The sequence below is a fragment of the Macaca fascicularis genome, chromosome 2 (genome assembly GCF_037993035.2).
Source record: "Macaca fascicularis isolate 582-1 chromosome 2, T2T-MFA8v1.1".
NCBI classification, from domain to species: Eukaryota; Metazoa; Chordata; class Mammalia; order Primates; family Cercopithecidae; genus Macaca; species Macaca fascicularis.
In genome coordinates, this window is record NC_088376.1 from 99,600,006 (window position 1) to 99,623,974 (window position 23,969).

At 43.9% G+C, this 23,969-nt stretch overlaps 1 protein-coding gene and 1 non-coding gene across 4 annotated transcripts in view; one reads left to right on the plus strand and one right to left on the minus strand.

Moving 5' to 3' along the window:
* ITGA9 (integrin subunit alpha 9) overlaps window positions 1-23,969 on the plus strand; it is a 385,385-nt gene that overhangs the window by 117,974 nt on the left and 243,442 nt on the right. The window lies entirely within an intron of this gene.
* LOC123572036 (U7 small nuclear RNA) lies at window positions 8,517-8,579 on the minus strand. Its single transcript, XR_006696381.1, has one exon. It is a non-coding gene; the product is annotated as a U7 small nuclear RNA (small nuclear RNA).

The window sequence follows — 23,969 nt, forward strand, 5'->3', positions numbered from 1 at the left end:
TTTAATTCAACAGGCACCTGTTGAATGCCTGTGCGTGCAAACATCATGCTGGGCTGGGCCCTGGGGCTTACGCCTTGGAGCTCAGAGCAGAACTCCCAGCCAGGCTCGTCTACCACTGCAGCCACAACCATCCCTACCTGGAGAAAGGGGCTAAAAGAAGCCTATGGGAGTAACAGACATTCTGAAACACCAACCCTCAGGAGAGGAGTAGAAATGGGAGTTGGAATTCAAAGCATAGGTGAGGTTAAAGGGTTTGAACAAAGTCAGCCTGATCTCGGGCTTCTGAAGTCCTGTATAGTGTAACTGCCAAACTGAGGGCCTGTGGCTCTCTGATAGTGAGGGAGGACCCAACTGGAGTATGACTTCCACCTCTGCATGGCCAGCCTGGTGACGTGAAGCACATGTCTTACATCAGGTTCCCAGTTTCCTCTTCTGTAAAATGGAGGCAGCATGGGATTGTAATGAGGATTAATGGAGATCATTTACCTGAAATGCCCCAGCGGGTGCTTAGCACATACTTGATGCTTCTTGTGGGTCCATTACTTTCCCTTACCTATTTTTTTAGGGAATGTGGAGTGTTACCTTGGCTTCTGGTTAAAAGCTAGGTTGGCAAATGCAAGCACACATGCCTCCTATAGTGTTGTCCTGGGCTGGGGTAGTGTTAGGGGGCAGGCAAATAACTGATCACTCTGTGTTCTGAAGATAAGCAATGGGTAAGAAGACAAGGCTGCGGAGGTCAAAGATACAGAAAGATAATTGCTATATATGCTATGCAGCCAATGCCCCTACGTCGTGTGATTGTAGAGTGGTTCTTACACTAGGGGGCATAAAATCACCTGAAGGGCTTGTTTAAACAGATGGGGGGGCAGGGGCATAGAATCACCTGAAGGGCTTGTTTAAATAGATCATGGGTGGTGGGTATAGCATTTCAGGTGGGGAAGATGAGAAGTTCTGGAGGTGGATGGTGGTGATGGTTGCAGAATAACAAAAATGTACTTAATAGCATAGAACTGGACACTTGAAAATGGTGAAAGTGATACATCTTATATTGCTCTCCCCACCCCATCACAAACAGATTGTTAGGCTTACTCCTTGGAGATTCTGAGTGTGTACCTCTGAGGTGAACGTTAAGAATCTGCATTTGTAACATACCCAGGTGATGCTGCTGGTCTAGGGACCACAGTGTGGAACCCTTGCTGAGTGGGTTGGGAGTGACATTGGGAACTGTTTAGCCAGAAATACTGGGGACCCTTAAGTGGTAATGGAATTGGTTATATCTTTTAGTATGATAGTTCTTATAGATGATAAAGACCTCAGAAAAATGTCACGATGTCCATGCCTGAAGAGTTCCTCCATGAGCACATGCCCTGAGGGCAGTGACCCTGGCTCCTATTGTCTCTATCTCTCTGTATCTATTTTAATAACTTCTAATCTTGAAATAGTTTAAGACTCATAAGAAGTTATAACTCATAGGAAGTTCTAACTCATAAAAAGTCAAAAATAGTACAGTAGTCCCCCCTTATCCATTGGCAATATATTCTAAGACCCCTAGTAGATGCCTGAAACTGTGGGTAGTCCTGAACCCTTTATCTGCTGTTTTTTCAATCTGATAACTGAGACAGCTACTAAGGGACTAAAGGGTAGTAGTGTGAACAGCGTAAATATGCTGGACAAAGGTGTGATTCCCATCCTGGGCAGTATGGCATGAGATTTCATCACACTACTCAGAAAAGCGTGCAATTTAAAACTTGTGAGGATGAGGGGAACTACTCTATAGAAAGATTCAGGTACCCTTTACCCAGCTTTTCCCAATGATAACATCTTACATATATATAGTACATTATCAAAAGTAGGAAACTGTTATTGGTTTAATACTATACATTCGTTTAAAAGAGTGCTCAGCTCAAGACTAGGAATCTGTTTTTCAACTACCATTAGCCCCACTTTGGCAAAGCCAGGTGGGATAAGTACTGGGGCTCCTATGGTGGGTGTGCTGCAGTCTTCAGCAGAGCTTGGCTACAGAGGAGAAAGATCTAAACTGGACCGATTTCATATGGTCGTCGCCTGTGGCTTGTGGCTGATCATCTTGTTCTTTGGAATTGACTGTCTCATGAAATAGTGAGTTTCTTGTCACCAGAGAGATTTAAGCAAGAGCCATGGAATCCCAGTCCACAGCACTGAGAGGGAACTTGGACCGTGTGTTCCCTGAGTGTCTTATTCCTTAAAAATCCTGTGATTCCATCAATTGTTTTGTTAGAGTTTGTGGCTGACATTGATTACACTATGAGTCAAGTGACATTCCATGTTGATGTAGTTGCCAAAATGCTTGCCTTACTGGGCTCTGTTCTCATTAGTTTGAGAGAGGAGCTGGGCCACAGAAAAGGGGCTGGATTCTGCTAGATTAATGAAGATTTGGGATGTATAGTCTGTTTTCACACTGCTGATAAAGACATACCCGAGATTGGGTGAATTATAAAGAACGAGGTTTAACGAACTCACAGCTCCACATGACTGGGGAAGCCTCGCAATCATAGCAGAAACCGAAAGGCATGTCTTACATGGATGGCGGCAGGCAAAGAGAGATAACTTGTGCAGGGGAACTCCTCTTTATAAAACCATCAGATCTCATGAGGCTTACTCACTGTCATGAGAACAGCATGGGAAAGACCAATCCCCATGATTCAACTACCTCCCATTGGGTCCCTCCCATGACAGTGAGAATTGTGGTAGCTACAATTCAAGATGAGATTTGGGTGGGGACACAGCCAAACCATATCATTCCACCCCAGCCCCTTCCAAATATCATCTCCTCACATTCCAAAACCAATTATGCCTTCCCAACAGTCCCCCAAAGTCTTAACTCATTTCAGCATTAACTCAAAAGTCCACAGTCTAAAGTCTCATATGGGACAAGGTAAGTCCCTTCCACCTATGAGCCTTTAAAGTTAAAAGCAAGTTAGTTACTTCCCAGACACAATGGGGGTACAGGCATTAGGTAAATATATCCATTCCAAATGGGAAAAATTGGTCAAAACTGAGGGCTAAATGCCCCATGCAAGACCAGAACCCAGCAAGGAAGTCAAATCTTACAGGTCCAAAATGATCTCCTTTTACTTCATGTCTCGCATCTGGGTCATGCTGATGCAAAAGATAGGCTCCCATGGATTTGGGCAGCTCTGCCCCTGTGGCTTTGCAGGGTATAGCACCCCACCTGGCTGCTTTCACTGGCTGGCATTGAGTGTCTGTGGCTTTTCCAGGTTCACAGTGCAAGCTGTTGGTGAATCTACCATTCTGGGGTCTGGAGGATGGGGGCCACCTTCTCACAGCTCCACTAAGCAGTGCCCCAGAAAGGATTCTGTATGGAGGTTCTGACCCCAGATTTCCCTTCCATACTGTCCTAGCAGAGGTTCTCCATTGGGGCCCCTGTGAGGGCCCCACCCCTGCAGCAAATTTCTGCCTGGGCATCCAGGCATTTCCATGCATCCTCTGAAATCTAGGCAGAGGTTCTCAAATCTTAATTATTGATTTTGTGCAAGCTGCCAAGGCTTGGGGCTTATACTGTCTGAAGCAACAGCCCAAGCTGTACCTTGGTCCCTTTTAGCCATGACTGGAGTGGCTGGGACACAGGGCATCAAGTCCCTAGGCTGCACAGAGCAGGGGGACCCTGGGCTTGGCCCATGAAACTTTTTTTTCCTCCTGGGCCTTTGGGCCTGCGATGAAGAGGCCTGTCATGAAGACCTCTGACATCCCCTGGAGACATTTTCCCCATTGTTATGGCGATTAACATGTGGCTCCTCAGTACTTATGCAAATTTTTGCAGCCAGCTTGAATTTCTCCTCAGAAAATGGGTTTTTCTTTTCTATTGCATTGTCAGGCCACAACTTTTCCACACTTTAATATTATGTTTTTCTTTTAAAACTGAATGAATTTAACAGCACCCAAGTCATCTCTTGAATGCTTTGCTGCTTAGAAATTTCTTCCACCAGATACCCTAAGTCATCTCCCTCAAGTTTAAAGTTCCACTAACCTCTAGAGCAGGGGTAAAATGCCTCCAGTCTCTTTGCTAAAACAACAAGAATCACATTTACTCAATTCCCAACAAATTCCTCATCTCCCTCTGAGACCACCTCAGCCTAGATTTCATTGTCCATATCATTATCAGCATTTTGGTCAAAGCTGTTCAACAAGTCTCTAGAAAGTTCCAAACTTTCTCACATTTTCCTGTCTTCTTCTGAGCCCTCCAAACTGTTCCAACCTCTGCCTGTTAGCCAATTTCAAAGTCACGTCCACATTTTCAGATATCTTTATAGTAATACCCCACTCCTGGTACCAGTTTACTGTATTAGTCAGTTTTCACACTGCTGATAAAGACAGCAATACCCCACTCCTGGTACCAATTCACTGTATTAGTCCATTTTTACACTGCTGATGAAGACACTGAGACTGGGTAAATTATAAAGAAAAAGAGATTTAATGGACTCACAGTTCCATGTGGCTGGGGAGGCCTCACAATCATGGTAGAAAACAAAAGGCACATCTTACATGGATGGCAGCAGGCAAGAGAGAGAACTTGTGCAGGGGAACTCCTCATTATAAAACTATTAGATCTCATGAGACTTACTCACTGTCATGAGGACAGGACAGGAAAGACCTGTCCCCATGATTCAGTTACCTTCCACTGGGTCCCTCCCATGATAGTGAGAATTGTGGAAGCTACAATTCAAGATGAGATTTGGGTGGGGACACAGCCAAACCATATCATGGGGTTAGAGTTGAGGGAAGGAGAGAACATTCCAGGGATAGGAAATAGCACATGCAAAGGTCCTGTGGCATGGCCTTTATATGTAAAGGAGATATTGATAAACCTTGGTATGAAAGACTATAGGTTTCTGGGTGCAAAGTAATGGTTGAACATGAAGCTGAATTAGACTTGGCCACCAGCTTACTTTGCTGTTGGCAGAATGTTGGTACAGATTGAACATCCTTAATCTGAAAATCTGAAATCTGAAATGCCCCAAAATCTGAAACTTTTTGAGTGCTGACATGACACCACAAGTGGAAATTCTACACCTTACCTCATGTGATGAGTCACAGTCAAAACTTTATTTCATGCCCAAAATTATTTCAAATATTGTATAAAATTACCTTTATAGGCTATGTGTAGAAGGTGTGTGTAAACATAAATGAATATCAAGTTTAGCTTTGAGTCCCATCCTCAAAATATCTCTTTATTATATGGAGAGATTTCAAAATCTGAAAAAATCTAAAATCTGAAAGACTTCTGGTCCCTCACATTTCAATTAAGGGATATGCAACGTGTACTTCTGCAGCTGCTTTGAGAATGCATATCATTGAATAATGTTAGTGGGAGGTTTTAAACTATTTGAAGATCACACAACTGTGAGAGCCCAGCTCCCCTGAAATAGGTAGGGTTGGTCAGTGATTTTTGCCACACACCAAAGCAGCTGCCTTGGTCCCTCAGAGCCCCGGCATTTCTGCCCTGGGTTTGGCCACCCCTGACCTTGGCTGACTTCTCATGGATGCAGCAAAGACCCAGTAGGATGCACCTCTCAAGTGGTTGGCAGCTTTTGCTGGACAGCTTTAGAGTCCTGTGGGTTATTCTGGTTGTTGCTATTCTTAAATATTGAGTGTCCAAAAGATTCATGAACTGTATCTCAGCTGGGTGGGACCCTTTGGGAGAGAAGTGGGGGAATAATGCAGTCATTAATTGCAAAGAGGAGTTTGGGGACAAGGTTGTCTTATAGGTTTATTTTGAACAACAGGTAGGCTTGATATTGCTGGAAGTGGATAGATTTGGGTTGCCTCTGTCTAGCAGGTGGCTTCCTTTTCCATTGTGTTGCCCACTGGTCTCATCTATCAGACTCACTTGAGAGTATTTCATTATTCATCTAATAAAGGAGTATGTGGGATTCCCAGAGGAGGAGGATCTGCTTCTGTACTTGACCTGGGTGAGGACCACTGGGAACATTTGCACCTTTCACTATGGCAAGCTTTGACATGTGAGAGTTTCCAGAAATACAGAGATTCTTATTTTAATCCTTTTTCTTTTTAACTGCAGAAAGAAAATAATATTGGGATAGAATAACTGCAGGGAGTAGAGAGATGAGAAAACATTAGAAAAAATAGTACAGAAGTAGAGCTGGATGAGAATCCAAGTTATGAGAACCTACTGATGAGGGACATACAGAAATAAAAAGCCCAAATTCAGGGTTCTAAATCAGGGCTCACATGAGGCTGTTTGTATTGCATGGTAGAAATATATCCAGGAACAGTGGGCCTTTTATAAATTAAGCCTGCCATTCTCCAATTGCTTAAGACACTGAGGCCCATCAGGCCAGAAGCATATGATCCACTTTTTCTGAGAAGGAACTTTCACTTTAGGAGGAGTAATTTAGAAGAGAAGAACAGGCCCAGTGGATAGTCCCTTATGGGAGGCATCTCAGCAGAGGCCCTTTTGTGGGGCAGGAGGGATTGCATAGCAATACTGCATGCCCAGAGTTGTTGTTCCCAGGCTAGGGTCCAACTCAGGGCAGGGAGGTCTACTGGAGGCAGCGTATCACACACTGGTTGTTCAAGAGATGGAGAGAGAGAGTGCAAAATCTGAGCTGTGCTTATGGGAAACTCAGAGTCTCACAAAACTACACCTATGCTGCCCATGGTTTATGTTTAATAAATGAAATGATGATTAAGATAAGACAACTGGACAAAAAGGCTGGGCCTTCTTGGGTGGGTATTGAGTGGGAAGTGATTCAAGTGGCCAGACACGCCGTGTGGACATTAGCTGGAAGTGGGGCTGGACACGATGAACTAGAGCCCACTTGTGGTCCCATCATTCAGGCCTGTGGCTTTCATTTGAGACCAGTGGTTCTTAAACTTTTGCAGGTATCAGAATCACCTGGAGGACTTGCTGAAGCACAAATTGCTTGGCCTCACCCCAGCGTTTCTGATTCAGTGGGTCTGGGGCTGGGGCTAGGAGTGCATTTCTAAGCACTTCCTGGAGATACTGATGCTGCTGGTCCTGGGACCACACTCTGAGATATAGTAATCTAGACCACAAAGGAGGTCTGGATCCTGGGGAGGGAATCTGCTTTCTGCTTTCCTAGGCACTAGGAAGGCAAGGAGATACTTGGGGCTGGAAGGTGGCAGGGGAGCATGGAAGGGAGGAGTCCTTGTCCGTCATGTCTCACCATCTGAGGAGCTGTCATCCTTTATTCATCCTGCCCTTCTGCTTGCTCTCAGTCTCAGAAATTCCAAAAGACAGCTTATGACCCTGCATTTTTGGTTAAAGAAAGAAGGGAACTGAACTGTCTGCTCTATGAATTCTGGGCTACTGAGGATCATGGGGATTTTGTAAATTATTTTGGTAGCCTGTTGAGTTTTGTCTCGGTGTTTCAGCAGAATCCAAGACATGTGACATGGACCATTAACAATGAGCTGCCACCTCCTGGATCCTGCCCTGTAAACATGCCCGGGGGTCTCTGAGGATGGATGTGTGTCCTTCACACACCAAGTGTGTTAGAGACAACAGAAAGCATTGTTTTTTTCCTGTGTTCTGGTGAAAGACTTTTCTTTCTTTCCCTTGTGTTTCTTCGAGGGAGCTTGAGTGGCAGGATTATTATTAAGAGTACTTTTTAAGTTCCCAACAATTAGATAAGAAATGAACAGAATGGGAGTTCACATTTTACCCTCAAGAAAATGACCTTAGGAAGGCCTTACTGTGGGGTGGTTAAGAGCATGGCCTGGATTTGGAATGCCTGGATTGGGAATCCTTGTTTTGTCACTTCATCACTGTGTGATCCTAAGCCAGTGATGTGACCTCCCTGCACTTCAGTTTCCTCACCTATAAAGTTGGGATAATACTAGAACATATTTAGTAGGATTGCTATAAGGACCAAATAAGATAATACATCTCATGCAATTAGAAATGGACCTGTCACTTACAGAAAGAAGGCAGTACATTTTAGTTCTTACTGTAAGACTGAGACATCCAAAGACGTCTCATACTGTAAAGTGTGATATTTGTGTATATACTTTTTAAGGAATACAATCCTTAGTTTTCCTACCTACTCCAGGTTATGTTTTGTAGATGCTAACAGTAGTGTACATTCTAGAGAAAATCAGCTGGAGGGAGGAAAATGGTATAGTTCTAAAATTCTTTAAGCCTCATTTAATTTTTTACTTGTTACTGCTTTCATCATCACCTCTCGCTCTAATTTTCCAATAAGCCTGAAAAGCATAATGGAGTCATAAATCATGTCTGTAAAATGAAGATGTATACGACTTTGATAAGATCTCACATGTGATGTTAATAACAATACCTTACATACCTGGCCTCACACTTCACATAAACTGTCCCATTTAATCCCTGCAGTGGTCTCATTAGCTTCTGTTAGTCCCATTTTACAGTTTGTACAGTGGAGACTTCAGAGAAGTAACTGGCCCAGGCTCCACAGGCAGTTAGTGATAGAGCTGGGATTTTTTTGTGGAGGGGCAGGGGAGACTTTTCTGGTAAAGACCAGAAAACCTGCTAGACAAATTCTAAAAGAACCATAATACTCAGAACTGGGATTTTAACTTCATCTGCTCCTTCAGGGACCACCTTCTTCCCAGTGTGTTTAAACACCTGCCTGGCTTTTCACTTTGGGCTCTCATTCAGATTTATGATTCTGTTTATTGAGAGTGGATGTCCCAGTTACTCTAGCTCGGTAACAAACAACTCCAAAAGTTGGGGCTGTGAAATAATCATTTTACTTTGCTCATGGATTCTGTGGGTTATTAATACTCAGTGTTCCATGACATCCGGGGCCTCAGCAGGGGAGATTCAACCACAGGAGCTAGAGTCACCTGGGGTGTCTTTGCCCACATGTCCCACAGGTGCATGGGTGGGACAGGGACCTCAGATGGGCTGTCAGCCAGAATACCTACATGTGGCCTCTCAGTGTGGTCTTTCTGCCTGGGCTGACTTGGGTTTCCTCAGAGCATGGCAACCCGATTTCTAGTGAGATTTCTGAGAATGCGGTGAAGGTGCCTGGCACTTCTGTGATCTAGCAATAGCTTCAAGGAAGGAAATATATTTTTACATTGAAAGAAGAGAATATGAGCCATGTGTGCCAGGTACGGGGAGCCACCTGTGAAGATTCTGAGTAGAGGCTTAGGTCAGTGTGGACACAGTGGCGGGAGTGGACAAGGACAAGGGATGCTGGGTCATGCATTCACCCCACAAATATTCCATCTGTCTCTGAGCTAGGCAGAATGAGCAGGGCACCAATTTAGTGGCTCTCCTGGATAATCACTTCACATGGGAAGCCTAGGACTCCATATTATGTTCTCATCCCATTGAAAATTTGACCCTTTAAAGAGTTATTTATTTTTAGCTCAGGCATTTAAAGTCCCATATACTATCTAAAAAGGGAAAAGTTCATCCCAGTCAATGTCCTGTCTTGCTTATGTTTAAGTCGGATGGGAAGAAAAAAATCCACACCAGGAGAAGATTGGTTGTAAAAGTTTATTTTACATTTATGTGAAGTTTATTTTTGGTCCTGATATTCTTCATAGGGTAGATATTTCTTTTAAGACTGTTAATAGTGTATTTCCTTTTTATTTGCCACTCCCCACCAAAATAAACCCTCTTTTATTTTTGAATCAGCTTCATATCTTCAAAACGTCCAACTTTAAATAATGGTTGGAGACACTCCAGGTTAAGTAGAGAGTAAAATCCTATTGCTTTCTGACCTTTGGGTTAGGATCAAGTGTGGTGTAATAAAATATCAGTCCCAAGAGTCACCTTTGCTGATTTTTTTCCTATTATTCTTTCCTGTTATTCCATATTCATGCAGGTCTTGCAGCCAAGGATTGTTACATTAAGATCCAATCTGAAATTAAAACTTATGGTTTTAACCAATAAGCTATAAAGCTGTTGAACTCCCACTGGGATGTGGTTACCTTTTCCTAAACTTCCTGAGTTGTCTCCTTTTAGCCCCACAGTTGATTTCTTATTGAGCCTTTGGAAAGTTCCTTGCCATTTCACAGCCATTTCCCGTCAGAGTGGGGATATTGACTATGCAAACCACTTAAGGTCACAGGCGCTGCAGCTGTGTTCCTTCTTTGCAGAAGGGGGGTTTCTTTGGGTGGGGCTGTGCTCAGCCTTTCCGGGTGGTGAAAGTCTGAGGTCACACTGAGAGAGCAGGTCCATATCGGGACTGGGGCTCCAGCAGGATCAGAACAACTTCACCCAGACTTCTGAAGCTGGAACTCATTCTCAGAACCTTCCAGAAGACCCTGCCCTGGAATTGCTTTCAAGGGTCTTTTTCATCTGTGTACAGAATATATTTCCTTGGAGGTAGCTTTGCTGAAGGACCCTTGAGCCAAGGATAATAGGGTGGGAGCAGCTATACACAGTTGCATTTCAGTGTTTGATGATAAAATGATGTCCGTTGGTGAGCATCTTGGTGGTGAGGAAGTTTACACGACCACAGATGCTTCTCACCCCAAGGTACCTCTGCCCTGTGCTGCTGGTGCCACTCACCCTAGGGCATTCCTGCTTGGCAGTAGCAGATTCTAGATTGTCCTGTTTGCTGGTTTGGGGGCTGCAGAGTGCTGCAAGGAGGAGGAGTCCTAGATCACCGGTTGACCTTCAGCGGGCGTTTAACAGCATATTCCACCAGGCGCTCACCTACTAGTGTTTTGTTCAGGCTGCAGTATAACTTTGCCTTTCTCTGCTGTCTCCTATTTAAGGGTAAATAAAGGTAGTGAGAGTCACAGAAATAACATCAATGATGGCAACTAGTGTTTACTGAGTGCTGACTATACTCAGGCACCATTCTAACCTCTTTACCCAAGTTGTCTCTGCTAGTCCTCACCACAGCCCTGTGAAGTGTATGCTGTTATACACCCACGAAGAAACTGAGGCTACGAAAGGAAAGCAGCTCTGCCCAAGGTGTTATAAGCAGAGAGCTCTGAGACAGGACCCATGCCCAGTTTGTGTTGACTGGGGACTCAATACTCAATGCTCTTACTCTTTGGCTGTTTTGTTGAGTGCCCAGGTCATCCTGGTCGAAGGGAGACAGTGACCCGGGTGAAAAAGGATGGCTATAGATGCATGGCTGCGTGGCTATGCATCATCCACCCTGGAGTATCTGCTTGCCAAAAATGGGGCTACCTGCAAAATGCTTTGAGCACTGTGGAAACAAGTCATTACAACTCAAAACATTTATTATCCTGATAATAGGTCAAGGTTTTCATAATTGAATTTTAGGGCGCTAATTTTAGACTTTCTGAAAATCAGTCTCAAGAAACAAAACCTGGAGTCAAGTAAAAGGATGCTTTTGGAACTGATGATTCTCAGAAGAAGCCATGAAGGGCTCGGCCGTACCCCCGGGAAAGCTCACTGGCCAGCAGCCTGGAGCCAGTGGAGCTTCAGGTGGCTTTAATTCTTCCCTGGATGCTGCTGGTCTCCAGGGACACAGGGGTAAACAGGTCACCATCCTTGTCCTCAAGGGCCTCATCCTCCAGGGAGGACATAGCTGGTAATGACAAGATGTGAGCCAGTGCCTTCTCGCAGCTGGGTACACAGGACTAGGGGAGCTGAGAGGAGAAAAGGATGAATTTGACCTTGACCTGGAGCAGCCTTTTAATAGAAACACTCATAACTTTCCTGCAGATGCACTTCCTGTGAATGAGGAGTCTTGATATATTTTTTTCTTTAATAAGAGAAAACCAGGCTTTTGATGAATAATTTATATGTCAATGTTGGGATCTTCATTTTGTTATGAAGGATTTCAGTTACAACAGTGTGAGGTGGGTGGTCGGGAAACATGCCCCCTGGGCTCACTTTTTGCTTAGAAGAGTCCTGATGGAGAGGTTGAGGTGGGAAGAGAGTGAGGGGGAAGACTCCATGGAGCATGACAGGCGTGCTATGCCTGCCTCAGCCAAGCATGGAGGTCCTGACCATAATTTGTTTTTGAGACAGGATCTGGCTTATCGCCCAGGCTGGAATGCAGTGGTGCAATCTCGGCTCACTGCAGCCTCCGCCTGCCAGGCTCAAGCCATCCTCCCTTAGCCTCCCGAGTACCTGGAACTACAGGTGCGCACCACCGTGTCTGCCTAATTTTTTGCATTTTTTGTAGAGACAGGGGTTTTGCCATGTTGCTCAGGCTGGTCTCGAACTCAAGTACTCCACCTAGCTTGGCCTCCCAAAGTGCTGGGGTTACAGGCATGAGCCACCACACTCCACCTCCAACCACAATTCTTGTTTTAAAAAATGAAAATAGAGGCCGGGTGCGGTGGCTCACGCTTGTAATCCCAGCATTTTGGGAGGCCGAGACAGGCGGATCACAAGGTCAAGAGATCGAGACCATCCTGGCAAACACTGTGAAACCCCGTCTCTACTAAAAATACAAAAAAAAATTAGCCGGGTGTGGTGGCGGACGCCTGTAGTCCCAGCTTCTGGGGAGGCTGAGGCAGGAGAATGGCGTGAACCCGGGAGGCGGAGCTTGCAGTGAGCTGAGATCGCGCCACTGCACTTCAGTCTGGGCGACAGAGCGAGACTCCGTCTCAAAAAAAAAAAAAAAAAAAATGAAAATAGAGTGAAACAGAAATGGTAGAATCAAGTCATCTTGCTCATTCAGAGCCACGTGCAGCTAGGACACCATGACCCCTTCCCCTCAGGACCCATTCTAGGGGTCGTCCAGTCCTTGGGCTCTGTTCCTCTGATGTGGTGCAGGTGGTCAGCGGGGCTGGGAACAACAGAAAGATGAGGGCCACATCCACAAAAGTAATTTGCTTCCTGTGGTACAGCCGTGACACCACCCTGTGGATGAATGGGGATTCCCATGTTTGCTAGTTATATATGGCTGAACCCTTCAGCCTTTCTGCCCCACTTCCAGTTTCTTCCTTGGGTGGGAATGCCTTGAGCCTCAGTTAATTGCTTGAGTTTTCTTGAGTATAAAAGGAATCCTGGCTGGGCATTGAGTGAATACAATCATAAAACCCAAATGATGGTCTTGACGTCATCTGAGCCGAGAGTAGTGTTGGCACCTTCATAGCTAACATCAAACGGATCTCCAAGCCCAAACACTAACAGTGGAACCAGCTATTGCTGCTTCCGGTGTATCATCCAAACGGGTTTTCCCAGTCATCTTCTGATGCACTTCTAACATACCCTTAAAAGGCATAAAGAAGTGGCATAGATGATGGCTGGAGAGATTAAGTTCTTTCTGGTGGCTTCTTTAATTTTGGAATAACCAGCCTTCCTTCAGCCCCCCTACATGCATTAGAAACTTCTCCTGGACTGTTTTTGTTCTGTTTTTAATTAGGTTGTGGTACAAGAGGAGCAATTAATAAAACCTTCCATTTCCACATCTACTGTGAAACTCCGTGACTTCTTCCCATGTGATGATGGCTAAGTGCGCAGAACATGTGAAATTTAAGTAGATTTGTGGAAACAGAAACACGTTTTTATTTAGTTGTGAGCGTCACTTGGAGTATAAATAGAGCCTTTTATGATTCGTGTGTTGGTCTTTCTTCCTAGAGGGCTTCAGTATTATCTCGTGCTGTCATCTTTATGTTGTATTGGAAAAATCTGAGATTCTTTTTCCCTTGGTCATTATTTGCTTTTTTAAAAATAATGTAGTTTTAAAGAATTCTTGTTATTTAATCTCAAGCCCAAACATGGTTTCTAGTGAGGAAATGATACTTAAAAAAGTTTGATAATTTTAGTTCCAGAAAGAATTGTTTTCGGGGGTGGGAGGCTGCAGTTGAGAGGTACAAGAAATGTTCAGTGAGGGGAAGACCTCTACTGTGGTTCCCTTTGCTCGTTGAAAACTTGTGTTTCTGTTGAAAGAAAGGTTTGATGTTGGAAGTTTTAAGTGTACTGCGTGATGTTGCTAAAGTTTAGTTCATTGCTGGAAAGTTTTGGATGAGCTAATTTCATAAGGATTTATGTGCCTTATGGGCCAGTGTGGGGTAAGGGATAGAAAAACTTACCTCCTTTGGAAGGGTCTTCGTCCCTAGAGGGGTGTGGAATGACCCCTGCTTTTTGGTGGGAAACGTAAAGGCCAGTCAGCTTTTGGATGAATTTTCAAGGAAGACAGCAGCTGTCCATCTTCAGTCTTGACTTGCCACTCTCTTAAGGAGTTCCTTCCTTTCACCCACCTTTTGCTCCCCATGGCTTGGCCATGCCACAGCGGTCCCTCGGCTTCAACAGTCTTGCTTACTTACATCTACTAACTGGGCAAGAGAGACCATTTTCCCATTGTGCCTGGATCACCACTCTGATTTGGATTAGATGGGATCAGGAATTTTTCTGGGAATCCTTTTGGCCCTAAACAAAATAATGATGAGAGAAATCTGCCTCCCATAAGTCATAATCTCAGCAGGCTCCTGGCAAGTCCCTAACTATTTCTGTGTCCAGGTCCCCAAGAGGGCTACAGGGAAAACTTCATCATGGTGGGAGGGAAGAAAGAAGGTAAAGTCCTAAGATGTTTGCTTCCTATTCCTTGTAAGGTTTAGCCATGTATAGTCATGTGCCAGTCACCTAGGGCTGAGAAAGGGGAGCAAGCAGAGAGGGAGAGGAGGAAGAAGCCAAATGAGATGGTTTGTAATTGATTAGTGGAAGTTAAATCATGTTAAGGATAGGAGGCTTGTCCCCTCCATCATGATTTAGTATTTCACCCTTCCCAAGAGAAATTTTGAGAACCTGTCCTCTGGTATCTGGGAAATGGCCTCCCCAGCAGTGTGCATAGCCCCAGGGAAGCCCTCTCATCAGCCCATCCTTCTCTTGACTTCTCTCCTGATGGTCACATGGTGCCACCACTCTTTCAAGCCAAGTCAAATTGCATGTAGCAGAAAACTCAAATAAGTGTATACAGTAGAGGTTTATTGTTCTTACACAGAAGTAATTCAGCATTGGTATGGTGGCTCCATGGACATCAAGGATCAAGGATCCTTTTCTCTTTCTGTTTCACCATCCTCAGAACATGGTTTCCAGTTTCAAAGTTACCTCATGGCCTAATGTGGCTGTTGGAGCTCCAGCCATCACATCCAAATTCCAGCTAGGAAAAAGAAGGAAGAGAGAAGATTACAAAAGAAAATTGTCTCCCAGCTAACTTGTCTTTATTTATGGAGTTTTCCTGGAAGCCTCACATTATGGTTTCTGCTTGTATCTTCTTGACCACCTCTTCTCCAGGGGAGACTAGAAAATGTCTTTTAGGTAGGCATATTGTAGAGTGGAATAAAATTGAGTTTGGTTAAAAGGGAACAGTAGAGAATAGATATTGGTTAGGCATATAGTCTCTGCCATGGTCTAGTATATATGAAGAACCTCATGTGTGAACCTTAATATATTCTGGCAAATATTCTGTTTATAATATCTAATCCTCCTCTCAGATTCTAGGCCATTTGGAAGCCAGGAGCTTATCCTCTCCTCTTTGTATCAACCCAGAGGCCCACATGTTGAGGTTATAGCCCATCTTTGTTCAATTGATTCAGATTCAGCCCTTGCCTCTCATATCCCTCACCATGGATATGCAGTTATAAATGATTTCTTGTTAAGCATTTTTAAAAGGTTAACTTCTTCCCAGAGAGATTTTACCTAACTATCTGTTTAATGTGTTGTTAATGACAAAGAGTCTAAGAGTTATCAATAACATTGGAAAAGTAATTCTCAGCCTGAAAATTAGCAGTATGGTACATATGAAGTACATACCATGTACTTCCTGATTCCAGGTATTAGGAAAACAAGACAGAAGGGTTTCACCACTAGTCAGTGTCAGTAGATTGTTGGGGAGAAATCTGTATGAAAAATGCCACTTTTCACTCTTTTTTTCAAGTTTGAACTGACAATGTGGAAAGATGGGAGATGTCTGAGAAAACTTGTGTCAGTACTTCATGTTCGTAAAAGGACAGGGAATCCTTCTGAAAATCTAGTTATGTAAATTTATGTTCCACCACAAGAGAAAAATCAGTGGATGGCTGGAAGGAGGGGCTTTCCCTTTTACTCTGGAAGGGAAGGAAACTCTGACAGCCGGACTTCTCAGTCAGAAAGTGTCTTTGGTGAGCCTTACCATGTGACTGGCTGATTCACTTTGTCCACTAAGTCTCGGGAGAGGTGATGTAACCAGGGACTGCAACTTCTAGGGAGAGGGGAAAAATCACTGTTGGCCCCACCCTCTGGCACTGGAAGCTTAACAGGGCTTTGGCCCACAGCAGATGGAAGTTTGAGCTGCGTTCTGTAATTCTTTTTTAAATGTTCGCTAGAGCATCCATTGTTCTTCCTCATTTTCTCTTCTCCTCTTCCCTCCTTTTCTTCTTTATTACCTTTTCTGTTTTTTTATCCTGGATGGTCATTCTAAATCAACTCAGGTCTGACCTTTGGAAATACATACAATATTAAGGAATCCTAGGGGCTCCCTGTCGTATTTCTGTTTTTGAATTTGATTAACATGAACTAAGAGGTTGAGTGGAAAGAACTTGGACTTTGGTGTCCAAAAGACACGGGTATGAATTCTGACTCTACCATTACTGGCTCTGTGACTCTGGACGAGTTGCTTTACTTCTTTTACTCTCTAGAATCTCACCTGGAACCCGAGGTTAATTCCTACTTCAAAGCATTGTTAGGAAGATTGAACAAAATAATGTATGACGGAAAACCCAGAGAGAGGGATGAAGAGCAGAGTGTGCTGGGCTACATAGTCTAAGCCAAGAAGTTTGTATTTTATTTACAGTGCTCTGGGAAGCAGGGAAGTGACCTGATATTGTGGATATTTTCAAAAAATCACTCTGGACCTGTGGAGAGTGAATGGAGGACAGGAGTTGGAGTGGAAGCAGCCCAGCTAAGAGGCAAGAACAGTGGACAAGATGGCTGGACTAGTGTGGTCACTAGAGGGAACAGAGAGAAGCAATGAGTCTTAAGAACTTTTGGAGGTAAAGACAGTAGAAATAGCTGAAGTCTTTTTTTTCTTTTTTTTTTTTTTTTTGATACAGAGTCTCACTCTGTCGCCCAGGCTGGAGTGCAGTGGCCAGATCTCAGCTCACTGCAAGCTCCGCCTCCCGGGTTTACGCCATTCTCCTGCCTCAGCCTCCCGAGTAGCTGGGACTACAGGCGCCCACCACCTCGCCAGGCCAGTTTTTTGTATTTTTTAGTAGAGACGGGATTTCACCAGGTTAGCCAGGATGGTCTCGATCTCCTGACCTCATGATCCGCCCGTCTTGGCCTCCCAAAGTGCTGGGATTACAGGCTTGAGCCACCACGCCAGGCAGAAATAGCTGAAGTCTTAGATGTGAAAAAGGGAGGGAAAGAGAACACTCAAACATGGATCTTAGGTTGGGGTTTGAGTGTATAATTGGTGACGCCTGTTTGACAGTGTAGCCCAGGACTGTGCATGGGGATGCACAAGATGTTAGCTGGCTGCTGGATTCATGACTATCTGGAGGAAAGAGGGAATGCGTGTTCTTGGGCCATGTTGGATGCTGAATGCAGTGGGACAGACCCAGTTCTATTTCTTGCTTTGAAGGGATTGTGTTCCAATTATCTGCCCTGTTTAGATGGCAGCTTCAAGAATCAAGCTGGTCAGTTTTGAGCAAGGTCTGGAAAGCAAGACAATGTCTCGAAAGTGTCAGGACCCTTGATATTTACCTTGTTAACACCATAGATGACTTTGGTGCCCTCCCTGCAGCCGTCTGCTTTAATTGTCAGAACAAAGTAAGAGCGAACTCAGAGTGGGGCTTGGGTTGTGCTTTGGAACTGAGCAGCATTCTCAAAGCTGGGTGCTATAGTGGCATGACTATTACAGGTGGGGCCAGGACCCCACTTCCACAAAATTAAATTGGATACATCTGGTGGGAGGTGTTCACCTGGAAATCTGGGTCTTAAACCACTTTGAGAAACACTGTCCTGGAGGCAAGTGGCCCCTGTTCTGGTTTTTTTTCTTCCACTTTTTAAAAAGGAAATCAGTTTGGTGGCAAAATCTCCTCTTCTTGTCCATAATTCAGACTATGATGGCAATTAGAGGCAGGCAGCCTCCCCTCCAAGGAGAAAGAAACCCTCCACGTGTTTTATGAGTATATTCCTAATAATGACAATAGCAGCAAACAAACGCCACAGTGGTGATTTCATACTCATGAAATTATTGTCATGGAGTTAGAGCCTAGATAAAAGTCTTTGGCAAGTCTCTAAAGCATATTTCAAGAGAAAAAGAGAGGCCAGAATTTATAGAATCTAAAAATAGCAGTTGAAGTGCAGCTGTGTTTAGCTTGTCAGAGAACCTGTTGAGTCAAGATGGGCAGGGGATTTTATTTCTCTGGCCCTGAGGTCATTTGTCTTGTTTAAGAAGGGACAGCAAACATTTCCAAATAGGGATTGATTTTTAAGGGAGGAAGATGGCTGAATGTATATGGTATTCCTTGTTTTCTACTCTTACTCTTCCTACCTCCAACCCCATTCCAAATTTCCTCTTAAGAAAAGGAAGGAGAGTGTTTTTCTCAGTAGAGTAAGTAGTGACTGCCTAGGTGGCAGGATTTTAGACAGTAGTGATGATGTTACTTATTGATGGCACATTTGATGACTCCTAGTCCAAGGAGTGGTGAGGGTAGACTAACTATTTGGTCTTAGTGGGTACAATCCCATTAAGTTGAAGGAATAAACCCGTAGTTGGAGAAATAACAGTGTGACTTCTCCAAGACCGATTGGCTGATTTTTGGACCCTCTTTGTCCCATTTCTAGTCAGGGATAGTGTCTTACTCCTGTTCCACAACCCACAAAAGAAGATATCTGTCCCACTTCTGGCCTAAGCAGTCCTCAAGCCTCTATACTTAACACTGGAATGTCACCATCTTAAAACTTGTCAACCAGTAGGCCTTCAAGCCTCCTGCCCTTTAATATTTATTGAAACCTTGGTGAAAATGAATTCTGTTTATGGTGAAGCATGTGAAGTTATTGCCATCCATTAGTTTGTAGGCCAGAGTTTGAAAACTAGTGGCCCGCAGGCCGAGTCTTCCTCACCGTCATGCTTTGCTTGCCTGGCACAGTGTTAACCTATACAATTGCCAATATTGGAAAACTGGGATACTTTGTTTACAAATCTTTATTTCTGGATTCTCCTGGGTTGCTCTAAGATATATTCTTGGTTTAGCTTTCTTTTTTGGAGAGGTGTCCCCAGACTGCTGTGCATAGGTCCTTGTCCTCCCAGAGTAGCTTACCTGTGGGTCATGATGAGAAATAGCCACTGTATTTTCTTTGAGGATAATAAGAAAGGGTTTAAATAAATTGTATGTTGAGCACCTAAAAAACATATGCATGTGCATGATGAGTGCCTTGTAAGCATTAGCTATTATTGTTATCATCATCATCATCATCATCATCATCATCATCATCATCATGTTCAATGTATTTTCTGTTGAGGGTTTTGTTGAGGACATTGTTCATGACATAACCCAATGTCTTACGAGGCCTCATGAAAGACATGTCTGTCAGATCTCAGTTCCAGAAAATAGCTGTCCTTCTTCTAAATTACTGGTTCATCTGTACCTTACTTATGCCCCCAGTCTTATTTCTATCTTTGCACTAGCTTTGCAGAAGCTCAGAGTCAACTATGTAGTTCACGTCTAGCAGGAGGACTTGGATTTGATTTGTTGATCCCTTGGTTTTACATGCCATCATTTCCTTGCTCCTCTGCTTTTCTCACTTATTTTGTTGTGAGCATTATTGTAAGCAGCCTTAAATCCTGTTGGAACAAGGCTGGGTGTAAATTAAAAAGCAAACCAAGCATCCATTCCTCTGAGAGGTTTTATAATCACTGAGAATAGGCTTCCATGTCAGGACAGGTTTCATGTCTTAGCCTTGGTACTTCACGTGTTCTCTTTCCCTTCTGGACACTACTGACTTTTCATTGTCACGTTGGACTTGATTCTATCAGTTGTGCTCATGCTTTTCCTTCAATCTAGATAACCTGTAACTTCTGTTACAGAATGGGATGGCTTATTTCCCTGGGTAGACTGATTGTATTAGTCAGCTATTGCCACATAACAAACTGCCCCACAACTCCGTGGCACACATCAAGAAGCATTTATGTTCTCATGGATCTGTGGGATGGCTGGACAGATCTTCTGCAGGTCTGCACATTGACTGGGGAAGCTGTTCTCCATGTCTGTCATTTTTCTAGAAGCAGTTGGTTACTGGGGCAGGTTCTTCTCATGGTGATGGCAAAAATGCAAGAGGGGGATGCAGAAACATATGAGGCCTCTTAAGGGGTAGGCTCAGAACTGGCACTATCACTTCTTCCCTCATTCGATTGGCCAGAGCAAGTCATGAGGCCCAGTCCATCAGTAGAGTGGGGAAATAGAGTAGAAATAGATTAGCCTCTAGTGAGAGGAACCTTAGAGTCAATGACAAAGGGTAGGAATACCAGGTGGTGGGTAGGGGGCAGCTGATAAGTAATGCAGTCTAGCCTGTAATCCCTGCACTTTGGGAGCCTTAAGCAGGTGGATCATGAGGTCAAGAGATCGAGACCATCCTGGCCAATGCAGTGAAACCCCGTCTCTACTAAAAATACAAAAATTAGCTGGGCATTGTGGCATGCGCCTGTAGTCCCAGCTACTTGGGAGGCTGAGGTAGGAACATTGCTTGAACTCAGGAGATGGAGGTTGCAGTGAGCCAAGATTGCGTCACTGCACTCCAGCTTGGGTGACAGAGTGAAACTCCATCTCAAATAATATAATAATAATATTAATAATAATACAGTCAATCACAGGCAGTGTAATTGTTTGAAGACATTAAGGTTGGGCATACAGCATAGAGTATCTAGCTCTTAGTGGCTGTGTTGGCTATTCTCTGTGTCCCTTCTCCAGATCCATTCTCCACCATTATCCCTCCTGCTTTGTGCCCTTGAGAGACTGACCTTCCCCTCTGCCTTTTAGTTGGATTCAGTCAGAGGGGAGCACTGGAAAAAGAGGGTGGAAGAGTGGCCAGCCATAGTGACCATGGCCCTCTACAGAAGGCCATAGCTTCTGCCAGGTAGTTAGTTCTAATAACTTAGGGGTTCCAGTGACCACTCCCTACCTTGCTTCTTCAGACCTAGGGCATTAATAGCTCCCTGCTTTGCCACGGGGGCCTCTTTTAAACTGACCCCCCTTACTGTTGTAAATAGTCCCTTCAGTGATTTTTTTTTCGTCTCCCTGTTTGCAGGAAACATCTGCTCCTGGCCAGCACCCTCATGGATACAGTAGGTGCTCAATAAGTGCATGGTTGATTATCAGGCCTCCTTGTTTTTCCTCTCCTCTGGCCTCTACATCACTAAGTGGTCACTTCTAGCCTGAAGAGCCCATAGGATGTCAGCTTGGGGATCCCTCCCTCTTTCCCCATAGCTTGTCCAACCACCATCACTCTCCCAAGAACCTGGCAGAGTAAATTCATCAGAGCGAATTCAAATAAGTAAGGTTTTACTTTTCTTCTTTGGGATTTCTTAGCGTGCCCGTTGGGACAATTATTGAGGGATTCTTTCAAGTACTACATTTTCTCTAGCACTTTTGGGGGTTTTATCTCCCAGATGTGATTTATGCCATATTACATTCCAAGAAAGGAACATGGAGAATGTTTGTGGCTAAAGAAGTCTCAACACAAGGAAACTACAGGTGAAACATAACGGTAGTAATTGCCTCACTTTATTTGCAAAGGAGTGGTGAACACTAATGTGCCTGACTCCATAGAGCAGTGTATTTGGTTTTTCTAAGCAGGAAGAAGGGGGCCCCCAAATTTTAATTTCCTGAATGAGTTTGAAAACCATGGTGTATTTTCCAAGCTTCACTAGTGAAGATGGTATTTTGTTAAAAATTCAGATTCCCACTGATCCAGATCCAGTTGGGCCTGGGAATCTGTTTTCAACGTGTATCCTGAGTAATTGGTATAGTCGTATGTGGAAGTACTGGGCTCTGTTCATGATTCTCACGTTCTGGTCTGTGACTGAGGAGAAGTGCCATGATGAGCGTGATGATAGTGATGGTGGCAGACAGGAGCATGTCACATTTAGAAATACTGTAACTGGATGCTGAGGTTTTACATATATTCCTTCTGAGCTTGTTTTTGTCTAATATTGCCTGTGCCAACAGTATTTTACTAGAATTGAATGGAAAGAAAGGTACCAGCAGATTTTTTTAGATGTTCTAATTGATACCAGAAGCAAAGATGTAGAAACCGTCATGTTATAAACATGAAAGCTCCTAGCAGACAGCCTTTAGCCCACCCTTTGAGAACCACTATATGACTTCTTGATAAGATTCTTTCAACTTTGCCCTATGCCTGGATCATGAAGGAGGTGTTTCTAGAAAGCTCTGCAAAGGACTTTCTCTGACAGATGGCTCTAGGCAGGGGGAAGCCCCGACTAACTGCTCTCTGGAGAGGAACACAGATGTTGCCTCCTAAAGAAGGACATGCTGGCCTTGCTTTCTTACAGGTCACGAAGTCTCCCTTTAGGAATGCCATTTGCCATTTCAAGTTTCTGCAGCAGTTCTGCAGAAAGCCATGCCTAGAAAATTTATAATTACTCTGATACCAGATGACTTTGCAGCCTTCAGTATCAAATGCGTTGTGATTGTGCTCTGAGAATTTTGGGGGGAATATTCTAAACTTTATTAGAAAGTTTAGAAAGTTTGGGGAAAACATCATGTTATTGAATTGTAATTAGAGTTGCTGGGCAGCCTGGGCTGCATTTTAACTTACGGGTCACCTGGTTATTGCCTGTGAGGCTCACTGAGGAAATGTCTTGCTGGCAAAGCTGAGTTCACTCAGAATGTGGACTGTTCCATTTTTCTGTTGTCCAACACTCGCTGTTTGTGACATTTAGCTCCTTCTCTTCCTTTCCATCCCCACACCCTTTCTTTTGTCTTTTGCAAAATCTGTGAAACTGTTGAATGAATAATACAAGCCCAAGGACTTGAAGGGATGAGAGCTGTGATGCCCACATGTTTTAGTGTTGGCATGTTTCCCTCATTCGTGGGGATGCCTTGGGTTGAAGTTGATTTTTCAGTATCCCTGGTTTAGCATGTGTTGCATTGTGTATCTGGGAAAGTAGCATGATATCTATTTTCTCATTCTGCATTAAAATAGCATCTAGTAACATTCGAGCCTCAAGTAATTGAACCAATAATTATTATATTAAAAATAGTCTGTATGTCCCAGGGCAGAGATTAGGCTATGGTGGGCATTTAAGACCTTAGGGCCATAGACCCTGAAACATGCATTCTCCAGAACTGAGCATGCAACTGTTCGCTTTCGACCTTACAGCACAGGCTTTAGAAGAATACAGTTAAGTTCAGGTCCTAACTCCAGTAATGAATTTCAAACTTCTTGTTATTGTTTTTCTTCCTGAAAGACAAAGGACATTTTATGCCATGGTATTTTAAGGACAATGTTGAGTCAATTGTTGTTAGATGGGAAGATTTCTGAATGCTGAGTAGTTTGTAATATCTTCAAAAAACCAAACCAAGAACCCACCCACCCATTCACCATTTATCTCTCCATTTGTCCACCCACCCATTACCCACCCATCCATCCATTCACCCATCCATTTCAACATTTACCAATTCCTACAAGGTACTGAGTACTGCATTTATATGCTAGGTTGTAAAAATAAAGTCTAATAATAATAATAACCATCATTTATTGAGAACCTACTATGTGCTGAGCAGTTTCCAATCTTCAAAGCAGTTTTGTGAGGTAGGAATTATATTCTTCGTTTTATGAGAGAACAGAAGCTAATGTACTTGCCTGGGTCACCAGGCAGTCAAGGCGGAGCAGGCTTGAGGCATCCTTGCAACATTAGAACCAGAACATGTCATTCTTTTATGTTAAACGGACTCTTCTGCCTGGACCCAGGCCCACGTTAGCATGTAGAGTGAGTGGCACGCGGTGGCAGAGTCAGAGCTGGAACAGCCCTCATTTGTTGTCTTCTCGCCTTGGG